The 20,057-nt window shown below is 36.0% G+C and overlaps 1 long non-coding RNA gene across 1 annotated transcript in view; it reads left to right on the top strand.

Annotated features, from left to right (window-relative positions):
* The window catches only part of LOC148005227 (uncharacterized), a 37,880-nt gene that overhangs the window by 7,713 nt on the left and 10,110 nt on the right, over nucleotides 1-20,057 (top strand). Inside the window, exons 2-5 of the long non-coding RNA XR_015622405.1 lie at nucleotides 1,769-1,850; nucleotides 4,410-4,547; nucleotides 6,887-6,999; nucleotides 11,083-11,181. This is a non-coding gene — a long non-coding RNA (uncharacterized LOC148005227). The remainder of the gene's footprint in view (nucleotides 1-1,768; nucleotides 1,851-4,409; nucleotides 4,548-6,886; nucleotides 7,000-11,082; nucleotides 11,182-20,057) is intronic.

Genomic DNA, 20,057 nt, shown 5'->3' on the forward strand with positions numbered 1-20,057 from the left:
TTGCAAAGCAAACCACCAGACAAAATTTTTCACTTGCCTCAACTGCTGACAGCATGTTGTCCAAACTGTGGACTAGCAGGACTTGGAGGATATCAACAAGTGCTTCCAAGTGGATTTTAGGCTAGTCTTTCATAATTCCTGCTTTGTAGATAAGTCTGTTATCTATTATATTCTGGACAAGTGGGCTGAAAAGATGAATGGTCGAATATTGCAGAAGACACTTAGATGACTATCCAAGCAGCCAGAAGTCATTCTCATTCCTAATGTTTTGAAGCTGCTTATTCTACACCTCATTTTTACTCAGATAATATTTATCTTTCTCAAGACTCTGATTGGATTGAAGATTAGATAATTAGAGTCTAACAATTCTCCTTGTTACCAAATTCAGAAAAGGAACTCATAAAAATTCAAAGTTTATAAGATCAATAGATCCTAAATGTCTAAGTTGTTTAGGATTTAAGAAAATCTTTTACTGTCTAAAAGGATGTTTTTTTGTTTGAAAAATGTAAGTTATGAAAGTTAGAGGATATAGAAGCTTAAATAATCCTTAAAACTTACTTAGGTACAAAATTTGGATGCAGCAAGATAAGATAGAAAATGTAGTACTTTCTCCAAGGTTACCAAATGCAAGTAGACTAAACATTACCAGATTTTATGTAGTGGATGTTAGAGAAAGAGCCTCTTGTTGTACTGAAAGGAGTGAGGGTGTAAGGGTGATCTTTTAAAGACTGTGTTTCTATTACTCAAATAATGACTTCTGTACCAACACATATCTAATTATAGTCTTGCCGTTGGCCTCCAGCCTCAGTGTTTTGTAAACATCGTTCTCCATCATTCTGATTGATTAAATAAAGAGCTGAATCCCTAATAACTGAGGCAAAAGAGGAAAGCCAGGACTTCAAAGACAGATAGGGACTCTGGGAAGTAATCTCAGGTTCAAGGAGTCAGTCAGCAGACTGACAGAGAGGAAGAAGCAAGTGCTGGGACTAGTGACTGAGAATTAACAGGATATAGGCTGTGGCAGTATTGGCAGGTGAAAATTTGCCCACCTATAGTTTCAAAGCTTGGAATGAATATAAAATGTCTTCAAGTCATTGATTGAGAGCTGGCAGACACAAAGAAATTCAAGTTTTATGTTCTGTTCTGTTTATTGATGATTTTATGAAAAAGATTTCTTCTTTGATCAATCAAGATTAGCATCTGGATTACTTTGGTGTTCTTTCAGAGCCCTTGTCTCACAACTTATATGAAGTTATCTTATACCTGGATCTTAGAGTTGTGTTTAGTAAGCTACTGCTCTAAGAGCAGCATTACCTATACACACAGGGTATCTTCCTTCAACTTTTTGTTTTCTATTGTTTTTGTTTTTAGTTAGCTTATAAACTAATAAGTTTCCATATGACACTATTTGTAAACAGTTTGTTTTGCTTCACCCCTTCATCTTCCCCTGTACTATCCCCATTAATGATTTTCTACCCTCAGTGTTCTCCTTCAATTTAACTTACCTAATAAATTTCTTGTTCAAAATATTCTGAATGTCATCAGTCTTGTAGTTGAATCACATCAGTCTGGTGTCTATTAAATGAAAAATAGTACCTTTTTATCATTTGTCAATTTATTACAAACTATGAAAGAGCATTTATATGATTTTTCTGTATATGAACACACATTTTAGTTGTAATATCTATGTTATTTTATATTTTGAGGAACATGTAACTTCTTAAGTATATGCTAAGAATCACATTTTATTTGCTCCCTATCTTCATAGATTCTCAAGATTGAAATAGAAGTCAGCAAAAATTTACAAAACTGAGTAATTTGAGTATTATATCAAAAATAAAACCACATTGGTATGTACTTGCCCCTTTGTCTTCTATAATTAATAGTATCTAGTAGAAGTATGCTGCTATAAAATACAGTCATCAATTCTTAAAAATTACATTTTTATTCAGGTAGAAATTCAAGTTTTTTAATTATAAGTGATCATTTCCAGATCTTAGCATTTTAAACATGGTTAAAAATTAAGTACAGATGAATGAGTGGTTAATTTAAATAATAAAAGTGAACAGAATTCTAAACTATCTTTGGGACACATAATTTGATCTAAAGTATATCATAATATCTTTATCATTATGTGCAACAGGTAAAATAAGTTGAAAAAATTGCTAAAAATAGTAAATTTAACTTCTCTTTTAACACATCAGTTCTTTCTAATTTATAAACAAGGACAAGAAATGGATTGCTGCATGAACATATACAAGTATTATTTTTAAAATTCTATGTATAAAATACTTCTCTCCATGTGCTTCTTATAATGTAAAATATATATATATATATATATGTATATATATATGTATATATATATATATATATATATATATATATATATATATATACTTTTTGTATTTCAAACTTCATAGAAAAGGGGCTAGTCACCAAGATGAGCTTGGTGGAGCCCACATGTTGCCTTGTCCTACTCCCATTTCTGATAAAATACCCTGAAAAAGTACAGTTTAAGGGAGAAAGGTTACAGATATTAGTTCTTCATTGTAAAGAATACATGATTATAGGAGGTTGACATGGTTGCTTCCATGAAATGCAGAAATGAATCCATCTGTGATGTGTGCTCAGCTCCCTGTCTTAACTCTTACAGAGTCTAAGACCCCATATCTGAGAATGGTGCTGTGTACTTTCAGTCCGTGTCTTTTCTCTTTAATGAATGTGAGTGAGACAATACTGTACAAATATGTATACAAGGCAATCTTTGAAACTTACCTCCCACCCCGCACTCAGAAAGCAAATACAGACAGATCGTTGTGAGTTTGAGGCAAGCAGTGTGGACAAAATGAGTTACAGAACAACAAAGACTGTTTCACAGAGAAATCCTGTTTCAAAAAACAAAACCAAACAATAAATGAATAAAACAACCAAAAAACTTCACTTTTCATTTGATTCTAGGTTGTATCAATAGAAAAATAAAACTAAACATCATTCTTTTTCTAAAAGTCAACATGAAAACCTATTTAAAACTAATATTAAACTGACCTAGTAGGGTCCAAAGTTGTACCAACACCCATATGTGATTATGCAGAGGCCTCCTTTATAAAATTCCACTCTCTACTTCTGTTTTATTCTCTTTTGGTTCCTTCCTTTCTTCCTCCCTCCCTTCCTCCCTTCTTTCCTTTCTCTCTTGTTTAGATCATACCACCTTTAAAAAACCTATTATCTAGTCTGCTGGTACTAAAATCCTTTTGTTCTTTTTTTGTATGCTGTCTGTGTTTTTTTTTTATTTTTTTTTTGCTTATGGTTCACTATATTGTAAACCAGCCATATTTAACTTACAGACACAAAGTAATTTTGCTTGAAACTCAATAAATAAAAGGATATGACCTTGATCTTATGTTTTCATTCATGAAGAACATATATTTCTCTATAACATTAAAATTTTACAAAATGGAGTGCTGAATACTTATATAAACATATTATTTATTTAATATGTACATGAAAATACATGCATTCACACATATGTATATATGCATATGTATATACATACTATACATACAGATATTCAGTGAAATCTACAGAAAGTTGGAATTACTACAAAATTCTTAATTTCTTTTTAAATAGAATTTGGTCCTACCAACTAGTTTGTTCATTCTAGTTTAAGTGTAGATCTAAATCATTTTTGACTAAATGCTGTATTTCTACCCTCACGTTACTGAAGAGTAGGGAAGTTTCCTTTTTTGTAGCTTTAACATTGTGGATATTTCAATAACCTACAGTCAAATATTTATGATTATATTTTACTCAGATTTACCCTATTGGTTGGACTTTCTGGAGTTTTTTGTTTGTTTTATCTTATATTTCATCCTATTAGGGGCCGAAGTGATAATATTTAGCTCCATGAGGAAAATATTTAGAAAGTTTTATACAAATAATAGTATAGAAAAAGTATAGCTTTTCTGGAAATATCTTTTAAATTCTGCAATGTATATTACTTGAATGAAATTACCAAATTTTCTATACTTGCCATTAATTTATTCATATTTTCGAATGTATTAGCGTATTTTTATTTGCTTACTGTTAATTATGTTAGTAGAACTAGTTATGCGCTCAAATTATTGACTTTCTATATTTGTCTTCTTCAAGCTTTGATAGATATAGAACATAGGCTAAGTTTTAAGAGTTTTGAAAAAAACCTCCATGACTGACCTCACAGGAACACAATACTCTAATATGTAAAATTCTAAGCATATCTTGTTCTTTGTCCTTGGTGATACTTTCATAAACACATGGTATTACATGACAAACAGCTTTTGCCCCTATAATTAGTTAATAATAAGATGTTATTAGTTAAGAAAGATTATCTATGTTGCCTAATATAATCAAAATAGATCTTAAAATCAAAGGTGTTGCTCCACTGGGTGAGAATCATTTGAATAATGAGAAGAATGTGACACATGGTGTTACCTTGGAAGATGGAGAAAATCACATGCCATGATCAGACAATGACCTCTAGCAGATGAATGACCCCTATCATCCAGAAGGTAACAGAAACCAAATTAGTATGTAGAGAAAAAATTCCAAGACTCCTAGTGACCTTGAGTGTAATTTTCTCTCCACAACTTGGAGATACCATCTCAGTTTTGTTACTCCTTGAAATATTTTGTATATTTTTTACTTATTCTGTTGAAATTTGAAGTTTTATACACACACACACACACACACACACACACACTCACACACACACACACATTCTGTCATTCTTTAACAGAAATGTGTAGCATGAAGTATATTTAAAAAGTATACCATGCTACCACCAGCTTTGCACTAGCACACCGGCCAACCTGTTCTCAACCCTGCAAACTCTCTGACTCAGAGCTCTGAAATTGCTTTCTCCTTCCAGCTCTCAATCTCCCATGGCTGGTTATTGTCCTGCATACCCTGTATTTCCAAATCCCGTGGCTAGCTAGGGTGCACCACCCGTGCACATAATGCTTTGCCACTTTACCTGTCTCTAGAACTCAGTTGAGTCACCACATTTAGGAAGACACGATAAATCTTAGTTTATAATCAACAGGTAGAAACTATCATCCTAATTTTGTAAATTATTCTATGTTAGAAATCCTCCAGTGACCGACAGTCTCTGCTTCCTACATTCTGTATGCCCCTCTATCTCCTGCTGTCCAAAGGGCCATTCCTTTCTCCTGCCTCACTCTTACTCTTCCCAACCCTGAAGTCCTGCCTATTCATGCAATGATTGGTGTCCTGTAATGTTATTTATTATGGGAAAATCCTACCACATAAATGCATTGATTTCTTTCACAAAAAAATATAATTTCTGTATTTGTCTTACATAAAAACAAGAATTGTTTAATAAGTGGATTCTTAAATTGTAAGAACTGGTTTAAATAGAGTAATCAAGAATATAAAATCTACATGGGTAGTCCCAAATAAAACTAGAATATATATGGTTAATTAAATTAAAACAGGTTTGAACTTGACTTTAAAATTAATATGGGACAGGGCTGGAGAGATAGAGAAAATTTTAATAACGCTGTTCTTTCAATAGCTCTGATTTGGTTCTCAATATTTATGAGTTTTTTTCACAGTCACATTTCACCCCAGTCTTAAGATACCCAAAGCACTTTATTGGTCTCTATGGGAACCTACAGGCACATAGTACACATGAGGTAATGTAGGCAAACACACATACATAAAACATATTTCTATCTTAAAGCACACACACACATACAGAGATAGATAGATAGAGAGAGAGTCACAGATTACACACACACACACACACAAACACACACACACAAACACACACATACACACACACAGACACACATCTCTTTGAGCTGTGATTGAGGTGAAGTTTGACTGGCCCTGTGAGAAATTAGCAAATCATCATCCCTACCCTAGCCCCCCAACACAACTGATTCCCTTCATATCTTAAATGATTTTCTATGTGAGTTACATAGGCAGCCCTGGATTATCTCTACAACCTTACCCAAGAATCAGTAGCAACTCTCCAAAACTGCATGACACAATCCCAGATGAGGCAAGAAGTGCAAAACAGTGAGAGTGCTAAAAATGTATTCCAAAATATTGAAAAGTACTTACATAGATACTTCCAGACATTAGGCCAGAGGAAAATATAACATAATACAGAGCTAAAACCAAAGACAAATCTGGAATGACAGCAAATGCCAGAGTCGCAGTTGGAAAAAGATTCAGAGCCACTATTAGAACCTGATCGATGCCCAGATCCAAAGCAGTCATCAGAAATAAAAAAGACAAGGATGTGACTTTCTATCACAGACATTGTCACTGTGGACGAAACACCTAGGAACTGGAATAGAAATGGAAGGGACACTGCAGGTGATGCTGCAATTGCAAGGTCGGCCCTTGTGTAATATCTAGTGTCACAATGTACTAAATCTGTAATATTGAGTTCCTCATGAGAAATCTGGGGATAAATCATAAAACCCTGAATGCCAACTTAACACCACCCACACTATAATCTTAATTCCATAAATGAATGCAAGCACGTCCACTAAAAGAGGAAAAGTTAAAGTATGTAAAATTCATTTTTATATATGAAAATTTCACTTTATTCTTTGTTAGTGGTCAGTTTAAAGTTGTCTTATAAGTGCTATAGTCATGATTTGCTGACACAGTTCTCTAACACAAAGCATAGTAATGCGGCTGGTTGATGCCTGCAATGGCCTTTCCTTCTTAAGCAACCCCAATGAGAACTGTTACATTGTCAAGAAGACCTTCAGTGAATTCCTTGGTACCATCTAAGAGGTCAACTGATAGCACTGTACTGCCATGGGCATGGCTGCTTCAGGATCTCTTCCCATTGTCTGTTTTCAATCAGCTCTTGATCCACTTCCCCGGAGGCAGATCCCCTGAAATTGTCAGCTTCTGGAATTTCCATGCCTGGGAAGAGCATATGCTCATCGCTACCAAGCCGTCTGATTTGGTCTTCAGGTCAGTGGCTGAAGTCGTCTGAATGATGCCCAGGTCTCCTTTAGCAATGACATACCTGACTATGGTTCCTGCCTTTTGGGCAATAGAATATACATGTAGAGGCTAACAGCCACATCAACACAGTGTGGCTGGAAGCCATGGTAAACTTGCCACCCAGCATACTCAAGGTCCTGCGTGCAAAACTCAAGCCTGACATCCCCTAGTGCAGTCCGGCCTGGTGGCTCGCTGTCCCAGAACTGGGTAAACACCTTTATAATGAAATTTTCATACACTCAAGGAAGAAGCTGAGTATACTGACAAAATATTTTCTCATAACTTTGGAATTGAAGAATTAAGACTGTGGAATAGTTATCCTTCCTAAAGAAAATTAAAAATTCAATGCAATTCCATCTAAATTCCAGTGCCACTCTTTAAAGAACTAGAACAAAAGACAGGTTAAATTCATTTGAAACAAAAATGCTTCCTGAACTGAAATAAACTGGATGTTTGAAAGTATATCAAGAGAGCCATTTAAATATCACCACTATGTTTACTAGCAGAAAGGTATACATATGGAACAATGGAATAGAAAAGAAAACACAAAAATTATAGTAATGCAGATAAAGCTACCATAGCTTTAACGAAATTTACAGAAACATTCACTGGATAAAATCATACAAAATGGTTTTGTGAAAACTCTTTATGTACTTGTGGAAGTAGGAAACTAGGCACTTATATCCACTTGTATAACAAACAAAAAACAGCCATGAAAACTTTCAAAGGATTCAAAAGCCTTAATGCAAAATCTGAAGCAAAAACATGAAGAGGAAAACATTCATAATATAGATAAGAATGGGTATGGATTTTCTAAATGGGAATTTGTTCACTTGGAAACTGTTCATTGATAAGTAGGACGTAAGGAATTAAAATATTTGAGTAGTGTAAAGGACACTGCTAAGTAAAGCGAAAGCATACTATTTAGCATCTAAACGTTTAGCAAAGAAGTATTGTGTATAATGTGCAAAGAACTCAAGAAAGCAACCAAAAACCCAACCACTCAGTCAATAAATAAGTTTATATTCAGCTGGAAAGTAAAAAAAAATTCATAAAATTTGTGGGGCAATGGAAGTAACTTGAAAATATTTTGAAACTCAATTTACTCTTAAGCCTAAGCAAACCCCGACCCAGTTATGTTCTCTCTCAGATACATATTCTAGGTCAAAGTTCTAGATACTTTTTTTAAGTTGTAAATAATGTCTTTAAATGTAATGAGATTTATGAATTTGCCACAAGGTGGAGGAATCAGAGAAGGGGATAGAACACCTGTGATATTAAAGACATTAAAGAAATAAAATTGGAACTATACTGGATACAGTCAACTACCTTTGTAGTGTTAAAGAGGGTTTTATATCCTGCTGGGGAACAAAGGATATTGACAGTCATACACATGTATGGATTCTGCACACAGTAATATTAACATGCCAGGCATATGTGCTCACTATGCAATGATCAAAGATGCTGACTATAGGGGTAATAAAATATTGACTGAAGTTAATGCCCACTTAACTGAACGAGAATCATTCCTGATACTGTTAACTTCTTCAGGAGGCCATGGTCCTGGGGAGACGGGGGTTACAGATATTTGCTGAGTGGATATGTTGTTTAACTGGCAACAAATTCTGTTTAGGCCCATATATTAGCTCTTCCAGTCTTAATACCAGGAATGTCTTTATAGCATAAGGTCAGGGAAGGCAGAAAACCACAGGTCTAACATAAGAGATGAGATGAAGTGATTTTTGCTCGTCTGTCCTTAAGGGAACAGCTATATCACTTACTCAGAACGTACTCAGCATGTATTGTGGCCTAGAAGAATGAAAGAACATAAGAGACATAAGAATAAAGAACAAGAAAAAAGCTGTCATTTACACATGGAATATTTATTATACTTACGAATTCATAGTAGCTGTTGCTACCCGTACAATACCTCAACAAAATACAACTGTCAGTAATTCTTTACGAAAGAATGAACAAATCTAGTAAGGTTCTACCCTTCCTGAGGAGTTAGGAAAGAGTAATAATTGCTTAGGGAGGGATAGTAATATTCCTTATTATTATAGCCAGTGGCATACAACCCTTGTTCAAATAAATAACCTTGCTCATGCAACCATCACTAAATTAAGTGGGTCAAACACAAGGAGTAAAGATTTATAAATGATATGAGAGTGGAAAAGTGGTCTCAGAGGAGTGTTTACAGCAGCAGAAATAGAAATAGGCAAGAAGAAGATAATGGGGTAAATATAAGAAAGGTGTTGTGTGTGTGTGTGTGTGTGTGTGTGTGTGTGTGTGTGTGTGTGTGTGTGTTTTCCTTATTTTAGTTTCACTCATGCTGAATTTTTTTTCATGGGTTTTCTTTGGTGTACTTAACCTGGTTGGGTCAGAGTTTTCCTTCTACTATGCTGTGTTGGGCTGGAATTGTGAATAAATATTTTTGAAATGTGGTTTTGTTATGGAGTATCTTGCTTTCTACCTCTGTGGTGGTTTAGAATTTTGTCTGAGCTGAATCTGTGGTCTCCTAGAGAGAGCAAGACATATGCCCAGAACCTTCTAGCCTTTGCAATCTCTGTAGAGAATTTGTGTGTAATTCTGATATGTCTGCCTTTATATGTGACTTGGCATTTTTCTTTACAGCTTTTAATATTCTCTGTTCTGTATATTCAGTGTTTTGATTATTATGTGATGAGAGAATTTTTTCTAGTCCAGTCTATTTGGTGTTTTTATGCTTCTTGTGTGTTTATAGGCATATCTTTCCTTAGGTTTAGAAGTGTTACTTTTATAATTTTGTTGAAAATAGTTTCTAGAATTTTGAGCTGGGAATCTTCTGCTTCTTCTTATTATTCTGAAGTTTGGTCTTTTCGTGGATTCCAAGATTTCCTGGATGTATTGTGTCAGGAACATTTGAGATCAACATTTTCTTTAGCCAATGCATCAATTTTTTCTATAGCACACCTACACCTGGGATTCTCTCTCCCATCTCTTGCATTCTGTAGCTAACACTACTGTCTGTAACTCCTGTTATCTTATGTGCTTTTTTTTCATCTCTAAGATTCCCTCTGCTTGTGTTTCCTTTATTGCTTTTATATTTGTTTTCAGGTTTGAAACAGTTTTATTCATTTCCTTTAACTTTCTGATTGTATTTTCCTGTATTTTTGTAAGGGATTTATTCCTTTCCTCTATAAAGGCCTCTCATGCTATATTGCCCTGGCTGTTGTGCTCTTATGCTGGCCGTTGGCCATCCAAGTTTGTAGTTACTACAGGTTCAGGTGCTGATTTCTGAGTTTATCTTTTAGGATGGTATTTGTTGGATTTTTTATCCCTTTGCTTCTAGTCTCTCTTGGTCTTCTGACTTTAGTGGCCTGCAGTTCTGGTGATGAGTTCTGGTCCAGGAAGAGGTCTTCATTGGGAGTTTTGTTGGTAGAATTTCCTCTAAGGTACCTATTACCAGTGCGATCTTGTAACCCTCAAGCCTTCATTGTCTCCTGCAAAGCCGTCAGAGTTGTGGTGCAGGAAACGGAGCACAGAGTGTAAGATGTAGTTTATTGCCACAGGTACCTTCACGGTGACAGGAAGCTACGGGACATTCACAGTGAATGCATGTTTTGTTTTTCCCTACTTTTGCTCTTAGAGCTACCACTCAGATAAGGTAAAGTTTAAAAACTATAAGTTTTGTGGCTGACAAAATACTGAAAATAAGTGAAAAGATTTAGAAAATCAGAAAGCTTTTCTTTATATTAGACAAGAAATGACAATTTCACACAAATGAAACAAGGAAATTTTAGTTTGATAAGGAGTCGGAAATTGGCCTTTATCCCTGATGCCCTGACAAGTTATTCACTCAAAGTATTATGTTAGTAGGGAGTTGAGTGAGAGCATAAAAACAATAACTGTTATAAGGTAATGCCCTAGAAGAATTAAAATTGTCACAGTGAATAGAGGGTATTGTGGGGTCAGAGTCTAAGAGCAATTGTTTATGTAGACACATATCTTTAGTTACTCTAAGTCCCTTTCAGAGAGTAATGGTCACTGTTTATCCTTCCTCTTTCCTAGGCACAAAAAAATCTCTCTTTTGTGGCGTGCAGATAAGATTCTGTGAAGAAATCACTTTTATTTTTAATTTTGACTATGAAAACTGGTACAACACAAGCCGTAAGTCACATCATGGGGATGCACTAGTTTAAATGAGAATGTTCCTTACAGAATCAGATATTGAAATACTTGGATAATTAGTTCATGGTTTTTATTATAAATGTTTAAGTCTTTTTGGAGAAAGTATGTTACCTGGAATTGGCTATGAGAGTTCACAGACACATTCTATTACCAGATTACAGCTTCTGATGTGACTGCAGATAATCTACTGAAAGTCATCTTGCTTCTTCATCAAAAAAGCAGTTAATTGCTTTATTATTTTAGTTTCTTTTACTATTGATATCTTTATTGGAATATAATGATTAAGATTCCACTTGAGCCATTTTTATTCATAATCTTAACTTTATAAGTAGATATGAACTGTGGGATTGAATACTGCCTCTAATACTTTGAAAAACTAAAGATATATTAAAAAGCATCCTTGCATTTAAAGATCTGCAAAGATAGAAATTATTTTAAACATAATCAAGAATATAGTAAGAAGAATAAATATGTTCTATAGAATCAGTGAACACAAGAGCTGTGGGGATTTCAATGAGAGAAAAAACAATTTCTATTCTGATTATTACACATGATCTTTCAAAGGCCTGGTATTTAGGTTGTGTTGTGTACGATTTGTGGCATATCATAGTTCTTTCTGCTTCCTGATCATACCTTTTCTTATTACCAAGCTGTCCTGTCCTGATGGACTCTGATCCCTATGCACCCGTAAGAGAAAATCAACTCTGTCATCTGTAAGTTGCTTTTGGTTATGATGTTTTATAACAGCAAGTATAATTGTATCTTTAATTCACCTGATGTCATATAATCTCAGAGGCTTACTGATTAATAAGCTCACCCTTTATAGCTCTTTCTAGATGCTGGATGTCTGTTTCAACTCAGTTGTTGCAGCTCAAACTCCTCTCCAAGCAGATTCATTTAATCTGGCTTTGCTTAGCTTCTCACTGCATTGTTCTATTTGGCCTCAAACTAACTCTGCCAGTTTGTTCTACTTTTCTGACTCCTTTTTATACTCCGGCATCAATTGCTTCCACTGATCTGCACTCAACTACGTGAACTCATGAGCAAACCTACCTCCATTGCCCTGTCCTCACTGTACTGACTACCATTTCTGACCAAACTTATTGAACTTCCCCTCTGATGCTTTTAAGTAGCCCTTCTTCTGAGAGTAGTGCATATTATAGTCTGTCAAACCTTTCTTTGGTTATTGTCAGCATTGGTGATTTCTTTCTTGCTTTTAGAGAAGTTCTGGTCTAGGAGCATGGGTGCTTTGGCAAGAAGTCATATCCAAAGACCTGCTAGGTCTACATGATATGAGCTGGAATGCAGACACACCCTGGATCCCAGTATGATCCCACTAGAATTCAGGTACCTCCTTAATGCACACCTTGAATCCCAAACAATGCTGTCTAATTGAGGGGGAAAACGAGAAATTGAAGAAAGATTTGCTAGGATTAGCAACTTGATATTAAAAGTGTTCATGTGTTTTATCATAGTAAGAACAGATTGTGTTAAAAGATAAGTGAGCCCATATCACATATAGCAGAGAGCACAACAGTTTGATATTCAATATCTGCCTAGTGAATATAAGAGCAAAATATGAATAATAAGGATATTGTCAAGAGCAGTATAGACAAGTTGCAAGCACTATGCAATTGAATCTTGCTAGGGAAAATTTGATGAGGTAATGGTTAGTACACTTTTGTGGCACCACACATCATGCTTAGGGCTCAGGAGTTCATAATTCCTCCTTGGAAATACTTTTTTCACTGAAATTGTATTATGAAAGTAAACTATATTTAAGTGTTTATTAGCCATGTAGATTTATTTTTAAAAATGTTCTCTTCAATTCCAAAATGAAATTTAAAATGGGTTTTTCATTCCTTAATGTTTGGCCATTGTATTTTATCACTACAATGTAAAAGTACTAAATGTATCATGATACCAGTAGCTATATTATTCTTGTTTCTGGCTGCTCAATATAACACAACTTTGAGAAGCCTCACAATGACTGTGAACTCTGAGAAGAAATCATATAGACAACAGAAGGAAAGGGAAATTTAAATGTCAAATTGGATATGTAATATCTCATAAGACAATATTACTCCATTCCAAAAGTTGAAGCTCAATGTCCAAACTGCCTTCTACTTCATCCCACAAGTTCAGCACTATCCCTCTTGATAATCAAATTTCTATCCTGTTGACTTTGTTTACACATTCTAACCATATCCTGGACATAGATATTATGAAATACAAGGAAACTCAAGACTACATTCTAGTTTTTGTGGGTGTTCATGAGTTCCCATTCACTTAAGGAAGTATATAATTGAAAAAAATAAAAAAAGTATTACAGATTACGAGAGAAGCTACAAAAAGTGAAAATGTTTGGAATTTTTTGAATAAAATTTCTGGTTATTATTGCTGACACCAAAAAATGCTTGCTGACAGGAGTCAGATATGGGTGTCTTCTGAGAGGCTCTAATACAGCCCTACTGCTACAGATGAGGATGTTTGCAGCTAACCATTGGACTGAACAAAGGGACCCCCCAAAAAAAGAGGAGTTAGAGAAAAGTCTGAAGGAACTGAAAGAGTTTGCAACTCCACAGGAAGAACAACAATATCAACCAACTAGACCGCACCAGAGCTCCCACGGACTAAACTACCAATGAATGAGTACACATGGAGGGACCCATGACTCCAGCTAGATATGAAGTAGAGGGTGGCCTTTTCTAGCATCAATAGGACAAAAAGCCCTTGGTCCTGAGAAGGCTTGTTTTCCCAATGTAGGGAGATGTCATGGCATTCAGGTGGGAGTGGGTAGGTTGGTGGGAGCATCCTCAGTGAAGCAGGGGGAGTGAGGAGGGTTTATAGGAGACAGAGTAAAGGGGATAACATTTGAAATTTAAAGACATAAAATATCCAAGAAAAATAAAATTTAAAAAATAAAAAAGAAACCAATAAAAGGAAAAGTAAACACTAGACCTTGTGTTTTATTTTTCTACATTTTAAGGAAAAATATATTACAGCTTGGCTCATATTGTACTTCTGTGAGAAGTAGTAAAAGAGACCCGACTGGAAACATTTGTGTATTTTAAGAACAGTGGATGAAATTCAAATATGTGGAATGAACTTCTCAGAAAATGAGGGTTTAGTGAGAAGCAACAGTTAGAGAAGAAATGAATCACTCACTGTCAATTAAGATAGAAATTTCTCCCTGCATTCATTACTCTTGTTTCCACGTTTTAGTCTTAAGAATGGTCAGTCAGCAAAATTAATCACTTAGTGGGAGAAGTAAGCAAGATGAAAGATAACCAGGCCAAAGAAGCACTGTCCATTTCCTAGTTTTAAGAAGAGATGCTTGCCCCCGTTGAAGGAATCAGAGAAAGAACTGGAAGAGCTTGAAGGGGCTCGAGACTCCAAAAGTACAACAATGTCAAGCAACCAGAGCTTCCAGGGACTAAGCCACTACCTAAATACTATACATGGACTGACCCTGGACTCTGACCCCATAGGTAGCAATGAATATCCTAGTAAGAGCACCAGTGGAAGGGGAAGCCCTGGGTCCTGCTAAGACTGAACCCCCAGTGAACTAGACTATGGGGGGAGGGCGGCAATGGGGGGTGGGTTGGGAGGGGGACACCCATAAGGAAGGGGAGGGGGGAGGGGGATGTTTGCCCGGAAACCGGGAAAGGGAATAACACTTGAAATGTATATAAGAAATACTCAAGTTAATAAAAAAAAACTAGAAAAGGGACCATAAAAGACAAAGTCTGGATGGTTTACATGACATTTACAGAGAAAGGGAACTACTTGAGGGCTGTTGGTTAGCAGGAGAGTGAAGAAGCCTGGGAGAGGTGAGTTGAAAAGGCTTATTAATAAATACAAAATATGTAAAAAAGTCACAACAGAACCATTTACTTTCTATGCTAATTAAAATATAACTTGGAAAAACTTCATAATAAAATAAAAAGAAACTGAAAAAAAAAGACACAGAGAAAGTCATAGTCCCTAGGGGCAAAGCATCAAAGACCCACTTCCTCCAGTTAGGCCCTCTTCTTTACTCCCATCCCGGTTATATCATCCTATAACGAATTTACCAAGACAACATTCTGTTTGTGGGGTTATAGCCTTTGTGCCCACATTATAGAAGGTGCATGTTTTATTAATCTCATAGGTTTTCCTGAGTCCACTCAAATTGACAAGATTAATAAATATCACAACAGCTTAAACCAGAATGGGGCTGAGCTGCTGTCTCCTTTCCCATCTCCTTTTAGCCCTACTTAGTAGGTTTTGGACTGAATTACTCACTAATGAAGTAAGATAGGCTCTTGCTTAATTAAAAAAGAAAATTGTTATGGAAATATTTTTGTAGTTGTACAGAGAACATTACAGTGGATTCCATATACCTCTCACCCAGCTTGAACAATTGCCATGTTTATGTTATTGTATTTGTTTCCTTCTTTTTCCCCTTTAGCTTGCCTTAGCAAATCTGAGACATTGTATTGGTTTATCTGTAGCAGGAAAGGCAGGGCTATCTTTATGTAAACTCTGGGGGCACTGCAGCTGCCAAAGCATCTCCTCCTGTAAGAGGACCTAATTGAGAATTGCCTATGACACCAGCATTCCTGTGGAGGACCTAATTGAGAACTGCCTGAGAGAGCAAGGATTGCTGGTGCAAACAGTGCCAGCCAATCAGGAACTGCTGTTTAGAATAGCTACTTTCTTGGAACCAATGGGGGCATGAGTGGAGGGTATTAAAGGAACTTGCAGCAGTGCTCAGATGAGCTTGCTGCTGCTTTTCTCACCTGCAAAAAAAAAAAAAAAAAAAAAAAAAAAAAAAAAAAAAAAGAGATGCTTGAAGAAACTCATCTGAAATATATGTCATAAAGTAATAATCTCATTTCTGAAATAAGACTTGATAGTGTAACATAGAATGACCACTTATTAAAATCACTATTTATAAAAGTAATGGAAACAATAAAGTTTTCAAGAGATTAAGACTTTTTGCAAGCACATTTTAAAGAAGCATGAAATGGCAAAAATGATGTTTTACTGACATTTGAAAGGTACACTTGTTCATCTCTCCTGAATTTGGATAGTTTTAACTTCCTGAAAACGTTTCCTTTTCATGTGAAAAACATAAAATATGTCTCACTGTGAATTGTTATAAAAAAGTATTAAATTATTAATATAAAATTCTAACTAGAACATGTCTTTATCATTTTAAATGGCATATATTAAATTTAAGTCATAGTTATAAGCTTTATTATGAGAACCTTTGAAGTATATATGATGTGTTTTATCACTTTCAACCTGTGATTGCCTCCCTGGATCCTCTTCTATGTCTTGGAGGTCCCATTCCTCTTTCCTGCTATTTCTTCTTTTTATTATTTTTTAAAGTACTTGTTTTCTGAGGGGACAGGTTCGATGAATTTTACAAAATCTTAAATGGGGTCAGAGTGAAATTTTTTTTGTAAAAATATGAACATTTTACCAGTGAGGAAAATATCTCTACTTCCTCCAGTGTACCTTAAGTCTGTATAGATATGACTGGAAAAATGAGGTCCCAGGACTCTCCCGTTTTTACCACTTTTGTGAGGTTTCCATTAAAGATGATATATTGGACCTATGTTTATGCCAATAGAAAGCCTTTGTTAATTGGCCAGTGACTACCCTGAGTAGTCATGACCTTCCTACAGTTCCGAGTCTTTCTAAACAATGTAAGCACAAAAACTACATCCTGGTTTGACATGCCTCAGTTATCAAGAACAATTAACCAGAAGCAGAATTATGAAAGCGAAAAAGTAAATACATTTAAGGATGTTCCCAGAACTATAAACTTGGATGGATTAGGTCTTTGTTCTCATTTTGAAAGGTGTTGCTGCTTACATGCTGGATTCCAAAATATGAAAGGTCCTTCCATCATGGGGCACGTTGTGCTAAGGTCTGGGGCATACTAATTTCTGGAGGCCTGTTACATAATTATATGTCAATAATTACTTAGTAAAGTATGACTCTCCATGGACCCTTCCCCATAATCTATAACACAATATCGACAGACTGAAAGTTGTTAAAATCCTGTGCCAGTTAGTGCTACTGCTACAAGATTTTTATTGTTAGAGTGATGTCGTAGTCTAATGACAGAATTTTCATTCATCCCCTACTCTTATATCTTTATACCTCACAAAAATGGTAAAAACGGGGGAGTCCTGGGACCTCATTTTCCCAGTCATATCTATACAGACTTAAGGTACACTGGAGGAAGTAGAGATATTTTCCTCACTGGTAAAATGTTCATATTTTTACAAATAAAATTTCACTCCAACCCCATTTAAGATTTTGTAATATTCATTGAGCCTGTCCCCTCAGAAAACAAGTTTCTTTTTAAATTTTATTTATTTATTTATTTATTTATTTATTTATTTATTTATTTATTTATTTATTTATTTATTCTCTTTATATCCCATTCACTGCGTCCTCTCTCCCACCCCTCCCACAATCCTCCCATCCGTCTCCTCTCATCTTCTCCTCCGAGAAGTCCCCTCCCCCACCAGCGCCCTGTATTGCCAAACCCAGACAAATCAAATTCCTGCAGGGCTAGGCTCATCCTCTCCCACTGAAGCCAGAGAAGGCAGCCCAGCTAGAAGAGACAGGCAACAGCTGTTAGGATAGTCCTCACTCCAGTTGTTTGGGAACCATGTGAAGACAAAGCTACGCATATACTGCATATGTGTGTGGAGACCTTGGTCCAGCCTGTGTATGCTTTTGGTTGATAGTTCAGTCTCTGAGAGCCACAAAGATCCAATTTAGTTGCCTCTGTTGATCTTCCTATGGGGCTCCTATTCCTTTCCGAGAGAGCAGTGGAACAATAGAGACATCAACCCACCCACAAAATATTTGACTCAAAATTTATCCTGTCTACATGAATTATAGGAACTGGGGATGGAGCAAAGACTGAGGGAATGACCAACCAATAATCGACCCAATTTGAGACTCATCCCATGGGCAAGCACCAATTCCTGACACTACTAAAACTCTGTTACGCTTGTAGAAAGGAGTCTAGCATGGCTGTCCTCTGAGAGGCTCCAACCAGCAGTTGAATCATACAGATGCAGACACCCACAGCCAAACAGTACATGAAGCTTGGGGACTCCTCTTCCCCCCTTTTTTATTGGTTATTTTATTTATTTATCTATTAGATGTTATTCCCTTTCCCAGTTAATTCTATCTTCTCCCCTGTTCTCCCTGCTTCAATGAGGGTGCTCTTCTACCCACAAATCTCCTCCCACCTCAACGCCCTAGCATTCCCTTGCACTGGGTCACCCAAGCCTTCACAGGACTAAAGGACTTCCCTCCCATTGATGCCAGCTAAGGCAATGCTCTTCTACATATGCAGCTGGAGCCATGGGTCCTTCCATGTGTAGTCCCTGGGAGGTCTGGGTGGGGGTGGGGGTGGTTGGTTGATATTGTTGTTCTTCCTGTGGGGACTCTTATCTCTTATATTCTTTCTGTTCTCTTTTCTGTGATATTCACCTTAAAGTGGGTGGTAGACATAGCTTGATTTTGAGCATTCAAACATCTCAGCAGTTTGACAAGTTATGACTCTAAGATGTGACCATGAACAAAAGAAAAGTAGATTTTCTAACCTAAGGTTCTCATAGCACTAATATACAGATATAAAAATAATTATTTCAAAAGAAAATTGGTTTATATAGCCTGTTCATTTTCACAAACAGCAGTAGTTTTATACTATGAAACAAGACCGCTTTAACATTTATAGGGTTTTGAACCAAGGACCTCTCCTCCCATTGATGCTCAACAAGGCCATCCTGTGCTAAATATGCAGCTGGAGCCATGGGTTGCTCTGCGTGTACTCTTTGGTTAGTGGTTTAGTCCCTAGGAGCTCTGGGGCATCTGGTTGGTTGAAATTGTTGTTCTTCTTATGGGGTTGCAAACCCCTTCAACTCCTTTAGTCCTTTCTGTAACTACTCCATTGAGGACCCAATATTCAATCCAATGGTTGGTTGCGAGCATCTGCCTCTATATTTGTCAGGCTCTGACAGAGCCTCTCAGGAGACAGCTATATCAAACTCCTGTCAGCAAGCCCTTCTTAGCATCAGAAATAGTGACTGCATTTGGTGGCTCTATATGGGATATATCCCCAGATGGGGCCGTCTGTGAATTGTATCCTAGGTATTCCAAGCTTTTGAAGCCTGAACAATTTTAAATATGTTAAATAGTTAACTACTTTGAAAAACTTTTAAATTCATGTATTTTTAATATTTTCCCACAAGTGTATATTTTTGTAAAAATTGACACATGAAATGCAGAAATACTGCATGTAACACAGACTTAGGAGTAATTGGACTCTAACACTGAAATGTTGTGAAAGGTCAACGTAGTAGATAAAACACGAATCAAAACATAATTGAATTTATAATGAACTTGAGAGATGACACTTAAATGAGTATTATTAAAGGAGTCTATAAGCAGTGAGAACTAGTTGATCTACCAATCTGAGCCTATAATTACAAATGAAGAGATTCTATTATAACAATGAAAGGAATTAACGATTATTTTCACTTCAGAAAGTAGAACTTCAAATGTAGAGTAAGAGTATCACCATCAGGACCTGTGTTCATTATAGGAATCCAAAGATTGGGAAATCGGTTAAGATATAAAAACGACTTGATGCGCCTGACATTACTTTACCTTTTGTTGTGAATTGGTTTGCTTGTTGCTCTTTCTCTTTTGTTGTTGTTGGGTTTTTTTTTCCCAGAAGAACCATTACTCATTGTTGCAATAGGTAGTCTGCATTTATAACTTGTTAGATTTTTTCAGAATAGAGAGAGATATAGGCACTAAGTCAAATGACA

This window comes from Rattus norvegicus, chromosome 6 (assembly GCF_021556685.1).
Source record: "Rattus norvegicus strain SHRSP/BbbUtx chromosome 6, alternate assembly SHRSP_T2T, whole genome shotgun sequence".
Classification (NCBI taxonomy): domain Eukaryota; kingdom Metazoa; phylum Chordata; class Mammalia; order Rodentia; family Muridae; genus Rattus; species Rattus norvegicus.